Here is a 21239-nt window from a genome sequence, read left to right as displayed (position 1 = left end):
AGCTTATTATGTAATCAATGTAATATACTGGAATCTGACTCTAACAACATAAATACACACGTCACATGATTGGACATTGAAGTATAAAGGTTACATGATTCTCATTATGTATCTCGCTGTATAAATTAACAGATAAACATAGATAAAACATCACAATCACTCAAAATTTATAGAAAACAATTAAATAGTTAATTCCTCATTCATGCCCAGAGGATATAGATATTTCCATTTGCACTACCTCTGTAAAAGTTTCCGTTCCATATTACCAGCCCTGCGTGACCCTGTTATGTGCTCTATAACTATGAAATTTAATTCCGAGATTTAATGGGATATATCTTATATAACAAAATAAGATTCTTTATGAATAATTAAAAAAATATATATTTCAGTTCTGTCCTGAATAAGATATTTCACATAACAGATATTTGCATATAGTCCTCAACTCAAAATAATAGCTAAATTTATAATCATTTATAATAATGACCCTGTTCAAAAGTTTACATAAGTACCCTTGCATTTTTTATGTTATAATATACAAACATTAATTATTACCTTTCATATAGGCCTAAATGACTTTAGTATAATCAATCACTAACATGACATTCCCAGCACACTAAGTGCACACACTAGGGTTGAGGTCTATGTCGAGGATTACCTTTATGACCTATAAATTCAGTTCTTATAGTGATAACACAAAACAATATGATTTTGCTTGTCCATATTTACAGGAACATGAATTCAAGAAAAAAGCTGAGATGTTTCATTGCCAGTTTAAGAACTTAAAAGATGTCTGCAAGTACTTTAGGAACCACTGGGAGCCAATTGGTCCTCTGTGGTCTAACTTTGGAAGATGTTATAAGCATTGAGACTCTGAAACAAACAATCTAATAGAACGGTATACATTTTTATGTATGTTCACTTAATGATAATCAACATAACTGAAAGTTAGCATGGTGTTTTGAGTATCTTTTAGTTTGTTAAAGAGTACATTGTAATTGTTCCAACCTGTTGCTGCTCCTCATTCAACAAACTGATCTCTCTGCTTTTATTTCCTTGTAGCTTCTTCCACCGTTTAAAATACCAATTCCTCTGTGGCATCCGGAATCGTAGATTGGATCATTTGATTGATGTGCTATTGAACAAGACTGACAAGTACTTCAACATAATACAGGATTTGCAGTCTGCTGGGAGAGTCTTTAACCCTCTGGAATGTAAAATGGAAGAAATAAAGAAGTCTGCTCAGAGGATGCTAGACAACGGTTGGGCCACAGCAGTTACTGCAGCTTCAACAGAAACATACATATACAATGTGCCATCTGAAAATAATCCACATGTAGTTTACTGTGTATGCCCTGCAGAGCAGTTCTGCAGTTGTCTTGCTGGTACAAGGGGACGTACATGTAAGCATCTCATTTTATTAAGTGTTCTCACTTGTGGTGATGGTGAAACCTTTCCAGATATGGACACACAACTGCAAGCCCATGCCAAGAACTTGATTCATAATAATAAGTATAGCATTTCTACAGAGCCTAAAAGAACACTAGAGGTTGAAAGCTTATTTGGAAGAGCAGTATCAAAACCATGTATAGTGGCGAATGTATGTGACTGCTGTACTTTCTCATATCATACAAAATGTGCTTGTCTACTACTTGCAAAAGGACTTTTAAATGAGATGAGTGAGACAACATCAAAAAATGCAATTAACATTTCAGTGGAGCCTATACAGGATAAAATTGCAGATGAAGATAGGCGTAGTATAACTATCAGGAAACGTACTCGGTTACTAAACGTAACCTCGGTTCTCTCTAGAAGAGCGAACGAGTACTGCGTCTTAGCTAAGACGCTACGGGAAAAGTCTCTTTTCACGAAATACTGAAGCAAAAAATTATCCTTAATTTTGTATTTTTGTAAAGCGCATTTGCAGCAGTACACAGCCATAGGCGAGACGGCTCGTTCGCTCATTGGCTTGTTCTGCGGCAACTGCACAGCCTATCGAGCGCAGGCTGATGCAACATCAGACCAATAAGGGCGCTTCGCGTCCTCCGTCCCATATCTAGCAGCATCCGTAGATGCGGCAATACGACATCACACAGCCGAGGCAAAGCCTGACCAATGTGGCAATGCGGGTCTTACGCAATACTGCCCATATAACAGTCGGCAGCGCATAGCGCTCGTGAACTCAGAATACCCCACAGGGCCCTGATTCATCTATACCGACAGCAGCCTTGCTTGCAAGGCGGGAACCTCCAGGTTATAGAACCTGATAAATGTAGACGGCGAGGCCCAACCTGCCGCCATACATATATCCTGCAAGGAGATCCCAGTAGACCACGCCCACGACGAGGCGACGCCTCTTGTGGAATGTGCTCTGACGCCCAACGGGCACTGAAGGCCCCTGGAAGCGTAAGCTAACGCTATGGCGTCAACTATCCATCTGGATAGAGTCTGTCTCGAAACAGCCATTCCCTTGGAACGTCCACCGAACGAGACAAATAGCTGCTCCGTCTGCCGAAAGGCAGCAGAGCGAGACACATAAGCTCTTAAAACCCTGACAGGGCAAAGAAGACTCGAGTCTCCATCCTCCCCTGACACCGGCAGGGCAGACAGGGCAATAACCTGAGCCCGAAACGGCGTGTTGAGGGATTTCGGCACATAACCATGCCTAGGTTTGAGTATGACTCTTGAGTCATTGGGCCCAAACTCCAAGCACGACTGGCTCACCGAGAGCGCGTGCAAATCACCCACACGCTTCACAGAAGCGAGAGCCAACAAGAATACTGTCTTGAACGACAGATGCTGAAGGCTAATCGATTGGATAGGCTCGAAAGGGGGACCCTTCAAGGCCTCCAAAACCGCCGCGAGGTCCCACATAGGGACTGACGGAGGTCTGGGAGGATTCAGCCTCCTAGCTCCTCTGAGGAACCGGATGACTAAATCATTCCTTCCTATTGACTGACCGGACGCCGTTTCAGAAAACGCCGCGATGGCAGCCACATAAACTTTGAGCGTGGATGGGGCTCTGCCCTTATCCAACAGCTCCTGAAGGAAGGAGAGGACCTCCGTCACCTCACAACTAAGGGGTGAATAATCTCGAGCTGTGCACCAGCTGGAGAACACTGACCACTTCGAGGCATACAGACGTCGTGTCGACGGAGCTCTAGCCTGAGTGATGGTATTTAGCACTCCCACTGCGAGATCAGCGGGTAACGGTTGAGTGCCCATACATGGAGGGACCACAACTCCGGTTGAGGGTGCCAAATCGAGCCCCTGGCCTGCGAGAGGAGGTCTTTCCTCAACGGTACCGGCCACGGGGCGACATCTGCTAACTGCATCAAATCTGGGAACCATGGTTGGTTCTTCCAAAGAGGTGCTACAAGCAGTATTGAACATCTCGTTTCTCTCACCCGTTCTATCACCTGCGGAAGGAGGGAGACGGGAGGGAACGCATAAAGCGGGCAGCACGGCCATCTCCGTGACAGCGCGCTTTCGTTCTTGGAAAAGAACGCGAGGCAGTGAGCGTTTTCGTGGGACGCAAAGAGGTCCACCTCCGCCATGCCAAATCTCTCCCACAACAGCCGGACTGTTTGCGGGTGTAGAGACCATTCGCCCGTAGGAACATTGCCTCTGGACAGCCTGTCTGGACCCAGATTCTGCAGCCCAGGCACATGCACTGCTCTCAGCGAGCGCACGTTGCGCTGAGCCCAAATCAGGAGGCGTTCCGTCAGCCTGCACAGGTTTCGGGACCCGAGACCGCCCTGGCGATTTATGTAGGACACTACGGACATGTTGTCCGAACGGACTACGACGTGGTGATCCTTGATATGGGGACAAAAGCGCGTCAGCGCGTTCTCCACTGCCAGCATTTCCAGGCAGTTGATATGATGGAGCTTTTCCCGTTCTGACCATAGGCCAAAGGACGGTCTGCCTTCGAGCAGTGCTCCCCATCCCGAAGTGGAGGCGTCCGTCGACACCATTTTCACACTCGGGGAAGTCCCCAGGCTTACACCTGATCGGTACCAGCCGTTCGCTGTCCAAGGTGCTAGAGCCGCAACACAGCTCTGATCGACCTTGAAATGCAGCCGGCCAGACGCCCACGCTCTGCGCGGCACCCGAGCCTTCAGCCAGAACTGCAGGGGGCGCATGCGGAGCAGGCCCAGCCGCAGAACCGGAGATGCTGAGGCCATGAGACCCAGCATCTTTTGACAGTGTTTGAGCGACACGGTCGCGCCGCAGCGGAAAGAACTCGCTGCGCGCTGAATGCCCATCGCGCGCTGTGGTGACAGCCGCGCCGTCATGGAACACGAGTTCAGAACTATACCCAGAAACAGGATCGTCTGACTGGGGTTCAGCGATCTATTCGCCCAATTGACACTGAGGCCGAGCTTCTCGAGGTGATCGAGTAAAACGGCCCTGTGGTCCACGAGCTCCGCTCGTGATCGGGCCAGAACCAGCCAGTCGTCCAAATAATTCAGCACTCGTATGCCTCTGAGTCTGAGAGGAGCAAGCGCTGCATCCATGCACCTCGTAAACGTACGAGGAGCTATGGACAAGCCGAATGGCAGGACTGCAAACTGGTATGCCTGGCCCTCGAAGGCGAATCTCAAATATCGCCTGTGGTTTGACGCTACCTGTATTTGAAAATACGCGTCCTTCAGATCTATTGACATGAACCAGTCCCCTCTGCGAATCTGCGCGAGGAGCTTCCTGGTCGTGAGCATTTTGAAACTGCGTTTCATCAATGCCTTGTTCAGCTGTCTTAGATCCAGTATGGGCCTGAGACCCCCGTCTCTCTTGGGCACCAGAAAGTATCTGCTGTACAGCCCCCCCTCGCTTTGAGCTTGAGACACAGGCTCTACAGCCCCTTTGCTCAACAGTTTTGATATTTCGGCCCGAAGTATGTGTGCTACTTCTGTTTTGACCGTAGTTTCGACGCGCGCTGAAAAGCGCGGTGGGTGTCGAGAAAACTGTAGCGAGTAGCCTCTCTTTATAATGCCTAGCACCCAATCCGAAACCCCTGGAAGCGCTGACCATGCATCTGCATGAATGGCTAAGGGCTGGATGCGAAACGCGCTCTGTTGACTGGGCAACGGCGGCGCTCGAGTGCGCTGCGCATCTGAAGCAGGGAGCGCGCTGATCACAGCGGGCAGATCGCTCTTTCTCGACCCCGTTCCGGCGCTTAACCGACTGGAGGGAGGCTGAGCGGGTCCCGTGGGACTCGATATATCTGCGAGTAACCGTGGGCTGCATGTGTGCACTTTTACCACTTTCAACTCGCTGTCTGCCTGTGCAGAATGTACGTGCACGGGCCTCGTTTTTACAGAAGCCCCGCGCCGTATGTGACATAGTGTATGTGGGCACTGGGAAGTGGGCACGTTTACTATGCGGCGCGCTCGACCGATCCGTGTCGATCTTATGTGCGCTAGCCCTGTGTGCAGGGCTGTGCTTACATGTGGAGATGGGCACTGGGTAGTGGGCATCGTCACTGCATTTATAGCACCATCGGCCGTGGCCGGACGAGCGTGCACGGGTTTCGTTTTTACAGAAACCACATGACGCATGTGACATAGTAATTGTGGGCACTGAGGGGTGGGCACGTTTACTATGCAGTGTGCGCGACCGACTTGAGTCGACATTATGGGCGCAGGCCCTGTGTGCAGGGCTGTGCTTACATGTGGAGATGGGCACTGAGGAGTGGGCATCGTCACAACATATATAGCACCATCGGCCGTGGCCGAAACACCAGAAAAAAACACTCTTTTTGTGAAACATCTGGGTAGCTGTGATAACGGCTTTTGTGTGCAGGCAAGCGGGCACTCGTGCAGGCTTGCGCATTGCAGAAGACACTGAGGCAGTCACAACTCTTGGAACTGCAACAGCGGCGCACTTGGGTGAGAGCTCGGCAGCAGCGGAACTCGAACACCGGCGCTTTCCCAGCAGTGCTAGGATGCTTTCGGGGCTTCTGGCTTCACCGCAATCCTCTGCCGCGGCTCCCGCGGCGCGGGGCGATGGCTTGAAGAGCGAGAACGGGGTCCCGAGCTGCGTTGCTGACGCTGTCGCGATGACGCAGCAGGAGGCGGTGGGCGCGACTGAGAGCTCTGTGGGGCCGGTCTAGAGCGGCTAGCTGCAGAACTGGAGCGCTTCGGCAAGAAGTGCTTGAACGCCTGCGAAGCTTTCTGGTCCTCGGCGAATCTCTCCACAAACTCGTTGACGGAAGATCCGAAGAGGCCGTCAGGAGTTAGCGGCGCGTCAAGGAACGCAGCGCGCTCAGACTCCTTGATGTCAGAAAGCGTCAGCCACAAATGCCTCTCAGCCACCGTAGCGGAAGCCATAACCCGTCCCATGGACTGTGCAGCGGACTTAGTAGCACGGAGGGAGAGATCCGAAGCACTCCTCAGATCCGCGAGACAGATCGCTTCAGGTCCCATCTCATCCAGCTTGCGGAGAAGATCGCCCTGGAAGATCTGTAGCGTAGCCATAGACGCAGCCTGCCCAGCAGCAGAGAATATCCGTGCGAGCAGCGATGACGTCATGCGGCAGGCTTTGGATGGTAACGCCGCCTTAGTCCGCCGTCCAGCAGAGGGCGGGCAAAGGTGCGCTGCTATAGCCTGTTCCACCGGCGGAAGTGACAGGTAGTCTCTGTTCTTAGCACCGTCCAGTGTGGAGAATGCTGGCGAAACAGATGAGCGGATTCTCGCCGAGAATGGAGCGTCCCAAGCCTTCGCCACTTCTTCGTGAAGCTCAGGAAGAAAAGGGGCGTGCTTTGAGCTTGAGGAAGAGCGCTCATCCGGAAGATAGCTACCATCCAGCCGGGAACGTGAAGGTGGCGCTGGTGCAGACCACTCGAGGCCGAGGCTCGCCGCGGCCAACGAGAGTACACGCATCAGCTCCTTATCGATATCCCCCCGTCTGCTGGGCCTCTGAGCAGCGGGCGCGAGATCCACGGAGCTCGCCCAACCCTCACTGCCCGAAGCAAGCAGAGAGCACGTGTCTTCTTCCTCCGACGCGGGCCTGAGATCCACTTCCTCAGATGACGCGTCGGCAAGCAGCGGACGCTGAGCATCGGGAAGCGATGCAGGGGAGACCGGCGAAGCGGAGGGAACCGGCGAGCTCGGCCGAGCTGGAGGCGGTTCTGGTAGTCGCTGCGAGCGGCGCTTCTTACTGCGCTGCGGCGCAGCGGATGATGCAGGCTTCGAGAAGGATGCCAGGCGAGTCCTCAGAGTCACCATAGGCATCAACTCGCAATGAGGGCATCCGCCGTCAGCGAGCGCGAGCGCTGCATGGTCCTCACCCAGACAGGAGACGCAGATGACGTGACGATCTCCTTCGCTGAGCGGGGCTCTGCACGAGCCGCATGAGGGCATCTTTAAAAAGACGCAGCTCTTTTGTGAATGTGCGTCGCAGGGTGAACACACACACAGGATATAACAGAACAAGGATGTAAAGGATATGGGCGCGGGATAGCGCAGCAGGAACGGCAGTGGAAGGCGGCGATGCCAGCGGCTTCAGGATGGCTCGTCCTGCTGATATGCTCTTCCAGACGGCGCTTGCTTCCTCGTGATCCAGCGATGCGTGAGCTTCGCTGAAGAGATGAAAAATCAGGTGAGTCAGCCTTTTCGAGCTCCTTTTATAGGTTGGGCCACACCCGTTTCGGCGGGAAGTGGCAAGAAGGGCGCGAAGCAACTGTGCAGTTGCCGCAGAACAAGCCAATGAGCGAACGAGCCGTCTCGCCTATGGCTGTGTACTGCTGCAAATGCGCTTTAAAAAATACAAAATTAAGGATAATTTTTTGCTTCAGTATTTCATGAAAAGAGACTTTTCCCGTAGCGTCTTAGCTAAGACGCAGTACGAGAGAGCTCTCGTAAGAGAACTTGCCAAACTGAAATTTGCTTGTCTTATGAAATAAAATGTTTTCTGCAATGCTGTAAGACAGTTTTCAATGTGTTAGAAGTTATATTGCACAAAAACTAATGTTAGAGCTTCAATGGTCAAGATTGTCAGTTTACAGGTTTCTGAGACCAGTAATGTTGAAATAGTGCTTCTATTCAAATTAAGAGAAATCTAGCCCAAATCTGCTCAAAAGCTTCTCTCTCTATTAGAGATAGAGCTGCTTCATTCAATATTCAGTGCAAATCTTGCCAAACTGAAAGATGCTTATGCCTTATGAAATACAATGTTTTTGCAATGCTGTAAGACAGTTTTTAATGTGTTAGAAGTTATATGCACAAAAACTTATGTTAGGACATCAATGATCAAGATTGTCAGTTTACAGGTTTTCTGAGTCCAGTAATGTTGAAATAGTGCTTCTGTTCAAATGAAGTGAAATCTAGCCCAAATCTGCTTAAAAGCTTATCTCTCTGTGAGATAGAGCTGCTTCATTCAATGTTCAGTGCAAATCTAGCCAAACTGACAGATGCTTATGTCTTATGAAATAAAATGTTTTCTGCAATGCTGTAAGACAGTTTTTAATGTGTTAGAAGTTATATGCACAAAAACTAATGTTAGGACTTCAATGCTCAAGATTGTCAGTTTACAGGTTTCTTAGTCCAGTAATGTTGAAATAGTGCTTCTGATCAAATGAAGTGAAATCTAGCCCAAATCTGCTCAAAAGCTTGTCTCTCTATTAGAGAAAGCTGCTTCAATTCAATATTCAGTGCAAATCTTGCCAAACTGAAAGATGCTTATGCCTTATGAAATACAATGTTTTTTGCAATGCTGTAAGCCAGTTTTTAATGTGTTAGAAGTTATATGCACAAAAACTTATTGTAGGACATCAATGATCAAGATTGTCAGTTTACAGGTTTTCTGAGTCCAGTAATGTTGAAATAGTGCTGCTGTTCAAATGAAGTGAAATCTAGCCCAAATCTGCTAAAAAGTTTCTCTCTCTGTGAGATAGAGCTGCTTCATTCAATGTTCAGTGCAAATCTTGCCAAACTGAAAGATGCTTATGTCTTATGAAATAAAATGTTTTCTGCAATGCTGTAAGACAGTTTTCAATGTGTTAGAAGTTATATTGCACAAAAACTAATGTTAGAGCTTCAATGCTCAAGATTGTCAGTTTACAGGTTTCTGAGACCAGTAAAGTTGAAACAGTGCTTCTGTTCAAATGAAGTGAAATCTAGCCCAAATCTGCTCAAAAGCTTGTCTCTCTATTAGAGAAAGCTGCTTCATTCAATATTCAGTGCAAATCTTGCCAAACTGAAAGATGCTTATGTCTTATGAAATAAAATGTTTTCTGCAATGCTGTAAGACAGTTTTCAATGTGTTAGAAGTTATATGCACAAAAACATATGTTAGGAAATCAAAGATCAAGATTGTCAGTTTACAGTTTTCTGAGACCTGTAATGTTGAAATAGAGCTTCTGTTCAAATGAAGTGAAATCTAGACCAAATCTTCTGAAAAGCTTCTCTCTTTGTGAGATAGAGCTGCTTCATTCAATGTTCAGTGCAAATCTTGCCAAACTGAAAGATGCTTATGTCTTATGAAATAAAATGTTTTCTGCAATGCTGTAAGACAGTTTTCAATGTGTTAGAAGTTATATTGCACAAAAACTAATGTTAGAGCTTCAATGCTCAACATTGTCAGTTTACAGGTTTCTGATACCAGTAATGTTGAAATAGTGCTTCTGTTCAAATGAAGTGAAATCTAGCCCAAATCTGCTCAAAAGCTTATCTCTCTGTGAGATAGAGCTGCTTCATTCAATGTTCAGTGCAAATCTAGCCAAACTGACAGATGCTTATGTCTTATGAAATAAAATGTTTTCTGCAATGCTGTAAGACAGTTTTTAATGTGTTAGAAGTTATGTGCACAAAAACTAATGTTAGGACTTCAATGCTCAAGATTGTCAGTTTACAGGTTTTCTGAGTCCAGTAATGTTGAAATAGTGCTGCTGTTCAAATGAAGTGAAATCTAGCTCAAATCTGCTAAAAAGCTTCTCTCTCTGTGAGATAGAGCTGCTTCATTCAATGTTCAGTGCAAATCTTGCCAAACTGAAAGATGCTTATGCCTTATGAAAAACAATGTTTTTTGCAATGCTGTAAGACAGTTTTTAATGTGTTAGAAGTTATATGCACAAAAACTTATGTTAGGACATCAATGATCAATATTGTCACTTTACAGGTTTTCTGAGTCCAGTAATGTTGAAATAGTGCTGCTGTTCAAATGAAGTGAAATCTAGCTCAAATCTGCTCAAAAGCTTCTCTCTCTATTAGAGATAGAGCTGCTTCATTCAATATTCAGTGCAAATCTTGCCAAACTGAAAGATGCTTATGCCTTATGAAATACAATGTTTTTGCAATGCTGTAAGACAGTTTTTAATGTGTTAGAAGTTATATGCACAAAAACTTATGTTAGGACATCAATGATCAAGATTGTCAGTTTACAGGTTTTCTGAGTCCAGTAATGTTGAAATAGTGCTTCTGTTCAAATGAAGTGAAATCTAGCCCAAATCTGCTTAAAAGCTTATCTCTCTGTGAGATAGAGCTGCTTCATTCAATGTTCAGTGCAAATCTAGCCAAACTGACAGATGCTTATGTCTTATGAAATAAAATGTTTTCTGCAATGCTGTAAGACAGTTTTTAATGTGTTAGAAGTTATATTGCACAAAAACTAATGTTAGAGCTTCAATGCTCAAGATTGTCAGTTTACAGGTTTCTGAGACCAGTAAAGTTGAAACAGTGCTTCTGTTCAAATGAAGTGAAATCTAGCCCAGATTTGCTCAAAAGCTTGTCTCTCTATTAGAGAAAGCTGCTTCATTCAATATTCAGTGCAAATCTTGCCAAACTGAAAGATGCTTATGCATTATGAAATACAATGTTTTTGCAATGCTGTAAGACAGTTTTTAATGTGTTAGAAGTTATATGCACAAAATCTTATGTTAGAGCTTCAATGCTCAAGATTGTCAGTTTACAGGTTTCTGGGACCACCAATGTTCAAATAGTGCTTTTGTTCAAATGAACTGCAAACTAGCCCAAATCTGCTTAAAACGTACTCGGTTACTAAACGTAACCTCAGTTCTCTCTAGAAGAGCGAACGAGTACTGCGTGTTAGCTAAGACGCTACGGGAAAAGTCTCTTTTCACGAAATACTGAAGCAAAAAATTATCCTTAATTTTGTATTTTTGTAAAGCGCATTTGCAGCAGTACACAGCCATAGGCGAGACGGCTCGTTTGCTCATAGGCTTGTTCTGCGGCAACTGCACAGCCTATCGAGCGCAGGCTGATGAAACATCAGACGAACTGCCGAAACGGGTGTGGCCCAACCTATAAAAGGAGCTCAAAAAGGCTGACTCACCTGATTTATTTCATGAATCGTACGCACGGCAGAGAACGCAGTACTCGTTCGCTCTTCTAGAGAGAACCGAGGTTACGTTTAGTAACCGAGTACGTTCTCTTACGAGAGCTTTCTCGTACTGCGTATTAGCTAAGACGCTACGGGAACCCAATGTAAAACGCCGTGCGCGCAGGGATCACACACCAATAAACCTGAAGCAACGCCCAGGATTTACAGTGCACAGTCACCTGAGGAACTCACAGAGAGTCCAGGACAGGAAGTGGGGAAGCCCTCCGTCCCATATCTAGCAGCATCCGTAGATGCGGCAAAATGACATCACACAGCCGAGGCAAGGCCTGACCAATGTGGCAATGCGGGTCTTACGCAATACTGCCCATATAACAGTCGGCAGCGCATAACGCTCACGAACTCAGAGTTCCCTTCAGGGCCCTGATTCGACTATACCGACAGCAGCCTTGCTTGCAAGGCGGGAACCTCCAGGTTATAGAACCTGATAAATGTAGACGGCGAGGCCCAACCTGCCGCCATACATATATCCTGCAAGGAGATCCCAGTAGACCACGCCCATGACGAGGCGACGCCCCTTGTGGAGTGTGCTCTGACGCCCAGCGGGCACTGAAAGCCCCTGGAAGCGTAAGCTAACGCTATAGCGTCAACTATCCATCTGGATAGAGTCTGTCTCGAAACAGCCATTCCCTTGGAACGTCCACCGGACGAGACAAACAGCTGCTCAGTCTGTCGAAAGGCAGCAGAGCGAGACACATAAGCTCTTAAAACCCTGACAGGGCAAAGAAGACTCGAGTCTCTATCCTCTCCTGACACCGGCAGGGCAGACAAGGCAATAACCTGAGCCCGAAACGGCGTGTTGAGGGATTTCGGCACATAACCGTGCCTAGGTTCGAGTATGACCTTTGAGTCATTAGGCCCAAACTCCAAGCACGACTGGCTCACCGAGAGCGCGTGCAGATCACCCAAACGCTTCACTGAAGCGAGAGCCAACAAGAATACTGTCTTGAACGACAGATGCTGAAGGCTAATTGATTGAATAGGCTCAAAAGGGGGACCCTTCATGGCCTCCAAAACCGCCGCGAGGTCCCACATAGGGACTGACGGAGGTCTGGGAGGATTCAGCCTCCTAGCTCCTCTAAGGAAGCGGATGACCAAATCATTCCTTCCTATTGACTGACCGAGCGCTGTTTCAGAAAACACTGCGATGGCCGCCACATAAACTTTGAGCGTGGATGGGGCTCTGCCCTTATCCAACAGCTCCTGTAGGAAGGAGAGAACCTCCGTCACCTCACAACTAAGGGGTGAACATCCTCGAGCTGTGCACCAGCTGGAGAACACCGACCACTTCGAGGTATACAGACGTCGTGTCGGCGGAGCTCTAGCCTGAGTGATGGTATTTAGCACTCCCACTGCGAGATCAGCGGGTAACCGTTGAGCGCCCACACATGGAGGGACCATCACTCCGGTTGATTTATGTAGGACACCACAGACATGTTGTCCAAACAGACTTTTGTGACGTGGTGGTTCTTGATTTGGGGACAAAAGCGCATCAGCGCGTTCTCCACTGCCAGCCTTTCCAGACAGTTGATATGATGGAGCTTTTCCCGTTCTGACCACAGGCCAAAGGACGGTCTGCCCTCGAGCAGCGCTCCCCATCCCGAAGTGGAGGCATCCGTCGACACCATCTTCACATTCGGGGAAGTCCCCAGGCTTACACCTGATTGGTACCAGCCGTTTGCTGTCCAGGGTTTCAGGGCTGTGACACAGCTCTGATTGACCTTGAGACGCAGTCGGCCAGACACGCACGCTGTGTGCAGCACCCGCGCCTTCAGCCAGAGCTGCAGGGGGCGCATGCGGAGCAGGCCCAGCTGCAGAACCGGAGATGCTGAGGCCATGAGGCCCAGCACCTTCTGACAGTGTTTGAGCGAAACGGTCGCGCCGCAGCGGAAAGAACTTGCTGCGCGCTGAATGCCCAACACGCGCTGTGGTGACAGCCGCGCCGTCATGGAACACAAGTTCAGAACTATACCCAAAAACAGAATCGTCCGACTGGGGTTCAGCGAACTCTTCGCCCAATTGACACTGAGACCGAGCTTCTCGAGGTGATCGAGTAAAACGGCCCTGTGCTCCACGAGCTCCGCTCGTGATGGAGCCAGAATCAGCCAGTCGTCCAAATAATTCAGCACTCGCATGCCTCTGAGTCTAAGAGGAGCGAGCGCTGCATCCATGCACATCGTAAACGTACGAGGAGCCCGGACAAGCCGAACGGCAGGACTGTAAACTGGTATGCCTGGCCCTCGAAGGCGAATCTCAAATATCGCCTGTGACTTGACGCTATCTGTATTTGAAAATACGCGTCCTTCAGATCTATTGACATGAACCAGTCCCCTCTGCGGATCTGCGTGAGGAGCTTCCTGGTCGTAAGCATTCTGAAACTGCGTTTCATCAATGCCTTGTTCAGCTGTCTTAGATCCAGTATGGGCCTGAGACCCCCGTCTCTCTTGGGCACCAGAAAGTATCTGCTGTACAGCCCCCCCTCGCTTTGAGCTCGAGACACAGGCTCTTCAGCCCCTTTGCTCAACAGTTTTGATATTTCGGCCCGAAGTATGTGTGATACTTCTATTTTGACCGTAGTTTTGACGCGCGCTAAAAAGCGCGGAGGGTGTCGAAAAAACTGTAGCGAGTAGCCTCTCTTTATAATGCCTAGCACCCAATCCAAAACCCCTGGAAGCGCTGACCATGCATCTGCATGAATGGCTAAAGGCTAGATGCGAAGCGCGCTCTGTTGACTGGGCAACGGTGGCGCTTGGGTGCGCTGCACCATGGGCGTTACGGCTGTGGCATTTGAGGCGGGGAGCGCGCTGATCACAGCGGGCAGATCACTCGTCCTCGACCCCATCCCGGTGCTTAACCGATTGGGGGAGGGCTGAGCGGGTCCCGTGCGACTCGTGATGTCTGCGAGTAACTGTGGGCTGCAAGCGTGCACATTTACCACTTTCGACTCGCTGTCTGCCTGGGCAGAGCGTACGTGCATGGGTTTCGCTTTTACAGAAACCACGCGCCGTGTGTGACATAGTGTATGTGGCCACTGAGGAGTGGGCACGTTTACTATGTGGCGCGCGTGACCGATCTGAGTCAATCTTATGTGCGCGAGCCCTTATGTGTGCAGGGCTGTGCTTACATGTGGAGATGGGCACTGAGGAGTGGGCATCGTCACTACATTTATAGCACCATCGGCCGTGGCCGGACGAACGTGCAAGGGTTTCGTTTTTACAGAAACCACATGACGCGTGTGACATAGTGATTGTGGGCACTGAGGAGTGGGCACGTTTACTATGTAGTGCGCGTGATCGACTTGAGTCGCTTTTATGGGCGCGAGCCCTGTGTGAAGGGCTGTGCTTATATGTGGAGATGGGCACTGAGCAGTGGGCATCGTCACTACATTTATAGCACCATCGGCCGTGGCCGGGACACCAGAAATGACACTTTTTTCGGGAAATATCTGGGTAGCCGTGATAACGTTTTTTGTGTGCAGGCAAGCGGGCAACCGTACAGGCTTGCGCATTGCAAAAGACGCTGAAACAGTCACAATCCCTGGAACTGAAACAGCGGCGCGCTTAGGTGAGAGCCCGGCCACAGCGGAACTCGTACACCGGCGCTTTGATGAAGCAGCCATCGTGTGTAGTGCAGACGCAGCATCATGCAGCATGCATAGATGGCTTTCCTAGGATGGCTTCGGGGCTCCCGGCCTCACCGTAATCCTCTGCCGCGGTCCCCGCGGCGCGGGGCGACGGCCGGTAGAGCGAGATCGGGGGTTTCGAGCTGCGTTGCTGAAGCTGTTGTGATAACGGCTTTTGTGTGCAGGCAAGCGGGCAACTATGCAGGCTTGCGCGTTGCAGAAAACGCTGAGACAGTCACAATTCCTGGAACTGAAACAGCGGCGCGCTTGGGTGAGAGCTCGGCCACAGCGGAACTCGTACACCTGCGCTTCAATGAAGCAGCCATCGTGAGTAGTGCAGACGCAGCGTCACACAGCAGATTTTAGATGGCAACACCGCTTTTGCCGCCGTCCAGCAGAGGGCGGACAAAGGTGCGTCGGTATCGCCTGTTCCACCGGCGGAAGTGACTGGTAGTTCCTGTTTTTAGCATCATCCAGTGTGGAGAATGCTAGTGAGACAGACGAACGAGTTCGCGCTGAATATGGAGCGTTCCAAGCTTTCGCCACCTCTTCGTGAAGCTCAGGAAGAAATGAGGCGGGCTTTGAGAAGTGCGCTCATCCGAAAGGAAAATACCATCCAGCCGGGAACGAGAGGGGGGGCGCTGGTGCAGACCACTCGCGGCCGAGACTCGTCGCGGCCAATGTGAGTGCTCGCCCCGGCTCCTTCTCGATGTCAGCTCGTCTGATGGGCTTCTGAGCAGAAGGCGCGAGATCCTCGGAGCTCGCCCCAGCCCTCACTGCCCGAAGCTAGCAGAGAGCGCGTGTCCTCTTCCCCCGACGCGGCCCTGAGATCGACTTCCTCGGACGCGCCGGCAAACAGCGGGCGCTGCCCACCGGGAAGCGATGCAGGGGAGGCCAGTGAAGCAGGGCGAACCGGCGAGCCCGGTTGAGCTGAAGACGGTTCCGGAATCCGCTGGAAGCGGCGCTTTCACGGTGCCTCAGCGCAGCGGAGAATGCAGGCTCAGAGAAAAAGGCCAGGCGAGTCCTCAGAGTCACCATGGCAACAGCTCGCAGTGAGGGCATCCGCCGTCAGCGAGCGCGAGCGCTGCATGATCTTCACCCAGGCAGGAGATACAGATGACGTACCGGTCTCCCTCGCTGAGTGGGGCTCTGACGAGCCGCAGGAAGGCATCTTAAAAAAGACGCAAGCTCTTTTACGAGTGTGTGTCGCAAGGCGAACACACACACACACACATAAAGAACAGCTGGATATAACAGAATTGAAAGGACATAGGCGCCGGACAGCGCAGCAGGAACGGCAGTGGAAGGCGGCGAAGGCCAGCAGCTTCAGAATGGCTCGTTCCGCTGATATGCTTCTCAGACGGCACTTGCTTCCTTCGTGATCCAGCGATGCGTGAGCTTCGCTGAAGAGATGAAAAATCAGGTGAGTCAGCCTTTTCGAGCTCCGTTTATAGGTTGGGCCACACCCGTTTCGGCGGGAAGTGGCAAGAAGGGCGTGAAGCGTCTGATGTTGCATCAGCCTGCGCTCGATAGGCTGTGCAGTTGCCGCAGAACAAGCCAATGAGCGAACGAGCCGTCTCGCCTATGGCTGTGTACTGCTGCAAATGCGCTTTACAAAAATACAAAATTAAGGATAATTTTTTGCTTCAGTATTTCATGAAAAGAGACTTTTCCCGTAGCGTCTTTTCTAAGACGCAGTACGAGAGAGCTCTCGTAAGAGAAACTTCTCTCTCAATGAGAGAAAGCTGCTACATTCAATGTTTAGTGCAAAACTTGCCAAACTGAAAGATGCTTATGTCTAATGAAATAAAATGTTTTTTGCAATGCAGTGAGACAGTTTTTAATGTGTTAGAAGTTATATGCACAAAATCTTATGTTAGACTTTCAATGCTCAAGATTGTCAGTTTACAGGTTTCTGAGACCACTAATGTTCAAATAGTGCTTCTGTTCAAATGAACTGCAAAATAGCCAAAATCTGTTTAAAACCTTCTCTCTCAATGAGAGAAAGCTGCTTCATTCAATGTTTAGTGCAAAACTTGCCAAACTGAAAGATGCTTATGTCTAATGAAATAAAATGTTTTTTGCAATGCAGTGAGACAGTTTTTAATGTGTTAGAAGTTATATGCACAAAATCTTATGTTAGAGCTTCAATGCTCAAGATTGTCAGTTTACAGGTTTCTGAGACCACTAATGCTCAAATAGTGCTTCTGTTCAAATGAACTGCAAACTAGCCCAAATCTGCGTAAAACCTTCTCTCTCAATGAGAGAAAGCTGCTTCATTCAATGTTTAGTGCAAAACTTGCCAAACTGAAAGAAGCTTATGTCTAATGGGGTTGAAATTATTCAGCCAAGTGATGATCTCTCAGATCATTATTTAGTTCTGTGCAAACTTCATATAGCCAAAATTGTAAATCCTACTTCTTGTTGCAACTATGGAAGAACCATCACTTCTAACACAAAAGACTGCTTTTTAAGTTATCTTCCTGATGTATCCAAATTCCTTAGCATATCCAAAACCTCAGAACTTGATGATGTAACAGAAACTATGGACTCTCTCTTTTCTAGCACTTTAAATACAGTTGCTCCTTTACGCTTAAGGAAGGTTAAGGAAAACAGTTTGACACCATGGTATAATGAGCATACTCGCACCCTAAAGAGAGCAGCCCGAAAAATGGAGCGCAGCTGGAGGAAAACAAAACTAGAGGTATTTCGTATTGCTTGGCGGGAAAGTAACATATCCTACAGAAAAGCATTAAAAACTGCTAGATCCGATTACTTTTCTTCTCTTTTAGAAGAAAACAAACATAACCCTAGGTATTTATTCAATACAGTGGCTAAATTAACGAAAAATAAAGCCTCAACAAGTGTTGACATTTCCCAACATCACAGCAGTAATGACTTTATGAACTACTTTACTTCTAAAATCGATACTATTAGAGATAAAATTGCAACCATTCAGCTGTCAGATACAGTATCATATCACACAGTGCACTATAGACCCCCCGAGGAACAGTTCCACTCATTCTCTACTATAGGAGAGGAAGAATTGTATAAACTTGTTAAATCATCTAAACCAACAACATGTATGTTAGACCCTATACCATCTAAGCTCCTAATAGAGGTGCTTCCAGAAGTCATAGATCCTCTTCTGACTATTATTAATTCCTCATTGTCATTAGGATATGTCCCCAAAACCTTCAAACTGGCTGTTATTAAGCCTCTCATCAAAAAACCACAGCTTGACCCCAAAGAACTAGTTAATTATAGACCAATCTCGAATCTCCCTTTTCTGTCCAAGATACTAGAAAAGGTGGTATTCTCACAATTATATTCCTTCTTAGAGAAAAATGGCATATGTGAGGATTTCCAGTCAGGATTTAGACCGTATCATAGTACTGAGACTGCTCTCCTTAGAGTTACAAATGATCTGCTCTTATCATCTGATCGTGGGTGTATCTCTCTATTAGTTTTATTGGATCTTAGTGCTGCGTTTGACACAATTGACCACAAAATTCTTTTGCATAGACTTGAACACTTTGTTGGCATCAGTGGAAGTGCATTAGCATGGTTTAAATCGTACTTATATGACCGCCTTCAGTTCGTAGCAGTGAATGAAGATGTATCCTACCGATCACAAGTGCAGTATGGAGTACCTCAAGGCTCAGTACTAGGGCCGCTACTCTTCACGCTCTATATGTTACCCTTGGGAGATATCATCAGGAAACATGGTGTTAGCTTTCACTGTTATGCTGATGATACTCAACTCTATATTTCTTCTCAGCCCGGTGAAACACACCAATTTGAAAAACTAATGGATTGCTTAGTCGATATAAAGAAAATGGATAACAAGTAATTTCTTACTGCTAAATTCTGAAAAAACAGAGGTGTTAATTATAGGACCTAAAAACTCCGCTTGTAATAACCTAGAACACTGTCTAAGACTTGATGGTTGCTCTGTCAATTCTTCGTCATCAGTTAGGAACCTAGGTGTGCTATTTGATCGCAATCTTTCCTTAGAAAGCCACGTTTCTAGCATTTGTAAAACTGCATTTTTCCATCTCAAAAATATATCTAAATTACGGCCTATGCTCTCAATGTCAAATGCAGAAATGTTAATCCATGCTTTTATGACCTCAAGGTTAGATTATTGTAATGCTTTATTGGGTGGTTGTTCTGCACGCTTAGTAAACAAACTACAGCTAGTCCAAAATGCAGCAGCAAGAGTTCTTACTAGTACCAGGAAGTATGACCATATTAGCCCGGTCCTGTCAACACTGCACTGGCTCCCTATCAAGCATCGTATAGATTTTAAAATATTGCTTATTACCTATAAAGCCCTGAATGGTTTAGCACCTCAGTATTTGAATGAGCTCCTTTTACATTATAATCCTCTACGTCCGCTACGTTCTCAAAACTCAGGCAATTTAATAATACCTAGAATATCAAAATCAACTGCGGGCGGCAGATCCTTTTCCTATTTGGCGCCTAAACTCTGGAATAACCTACCTAACATTGTTCGGGAGGCAGACACACTCTTGCAGTTTAAATCTAGATTAAAGACCCATCTCTTTAACCTGGCATACACATAACATACTAATATGCTTTTATTATCCAAATCCGTTAAAGGATTTTTAGGCTGCATTAATTAGGTAAACCGGAACCGGAAACACTTCCCATAACACCCTATGTACTTACTACATCATTAGAAGAATGGCATCTACGCTAATATTTGTCTGTTTCTCTTTTGTTCCGAGGTCACCGTGGCCACCAGATCCAGTCTGTGTCCAGATCAGAGGGTCACTGCAGTCACCCGGATCCAGTATGTATCCAGACCAGATGCTGGATCAGCACCTAGAAAGGACCTCTACATCCCTGAAAGACCGCGGAGACCAGGACAACTAGAGCCCCAGATACAGATCCCCTGTAAAGACCTTGTCTCAAAGGAGCACCAGGACAAGACCACAGGAAACAGATGATTCTTCTGCACAATCTGACTTTGCTGCAGCCTGGAATTGAACTACTGGTTTCGTCTGGTCAGAGGAGAACTGGCCCCCCAACTGAGCCTGGTTTCTCCCAAGGTTTTTTTCTCCATTCTGTCACCGATGGAGTTTCGGTTCCTTGCCGCTGTCGCCTCTGGCTTGCTTAGTTGGGGACACTTCATCTACAGCGATATCGTTGACTTGATTGCAAATAAATGCACAGACACTATTTAATTGAACAGAGATGACATAACTGAATTCAATAATGAACTGCCTTTAACTATCATTTTTTCATTATTGACACTGTTTTCCTAATGAATGTTGTTCAGTTGCTTTGACGCAATGTATTTTGTTTAAAGCGCTATATAAATAAAGGTGACTAATGAATTAAAATGTTTTTTGCAATGCAGTGAGACAGTTTTTAATGTGTTAGAAGTTATATGCACAAAATCTTATGTTAGAGCTTCAATGCTCAAGATTGTCAGTTTACAGGTTTCTGAGACCACTAATGTTCAAATAGTGCTTCTGTTCAAATGAACTGCAAACTAGCCCAAGTCTGCTTAAAACCTTCTCTCTCAATGAGAGAAAGCTGCTTCATTCAATGTTTAGTGCAAAACTTGCCAAACTGAAAGTTGCTTATGTCTTATCAAATAAAATGTTTTTAACAATGCAGTAAAACAGTTTTTAATGTGTTAGAAGTAATATGCACAAAATCTTATATTAGAGCTTCAATGCTCAAGATTGTCAGTTTACAGGTTTCTGCGACCACTAATGTTCAAATAGTGCCTCTGGTCAAATGAACTGCAAACTAGCCGAAATCTGCTTAAAACCTTATCTCTCAATAAGAGAAAGCTGCTTCATTCAATGTTTAGTGCAAAACTTTCCAAACTGAAAGATGCTTATGTCTAATGAAATCAAATGTTTTTTGCAATGCAGTGAGACAGTTTTTAATGTGTTAGAAGTTATATGCACAAAATCTCATGTTAGAGCTTCAATGCTCAAGATTGTCAGTTTACAGGTTTCTGAGACCACTAATGTTCAAATAGTGCTTCTGTTCAAATGAACTGCAAACTAGCCCAAATCTGCTTAAAACCTTCTCTCTCAATGAGAGAAAGCTGCTTCATTCAATGTTTAGTGCAAAACTTGCCAAACTGAAAGATGCTTATGTCTTATCAAATAAAATGTTTTTAACAATGCATTAAAACAGTTCCTCTTCAGGAACGAGACGCTGCGTCGAAGCGCTTTGGGGAACGCGTTCAGCGTACGCGACTCTGAATATCGTG

Source organism: Carassius carassius, chromosome 23 (genome assembly GCF_963082965.1).
Source record: "Carassius carassius chromosome 23, fCarCar2.1, whole genome shotgun sequence".
In the NCBI taxonomy this organism is placed as follows: Eukaryota; Metazoa; Chordata; class Actinopteri; order Cypriniformes; family Cyprinidae; genus Carassius; species Carassius carassius.
Note: the sequence above shows the minus strand (reverse complement) of the source record.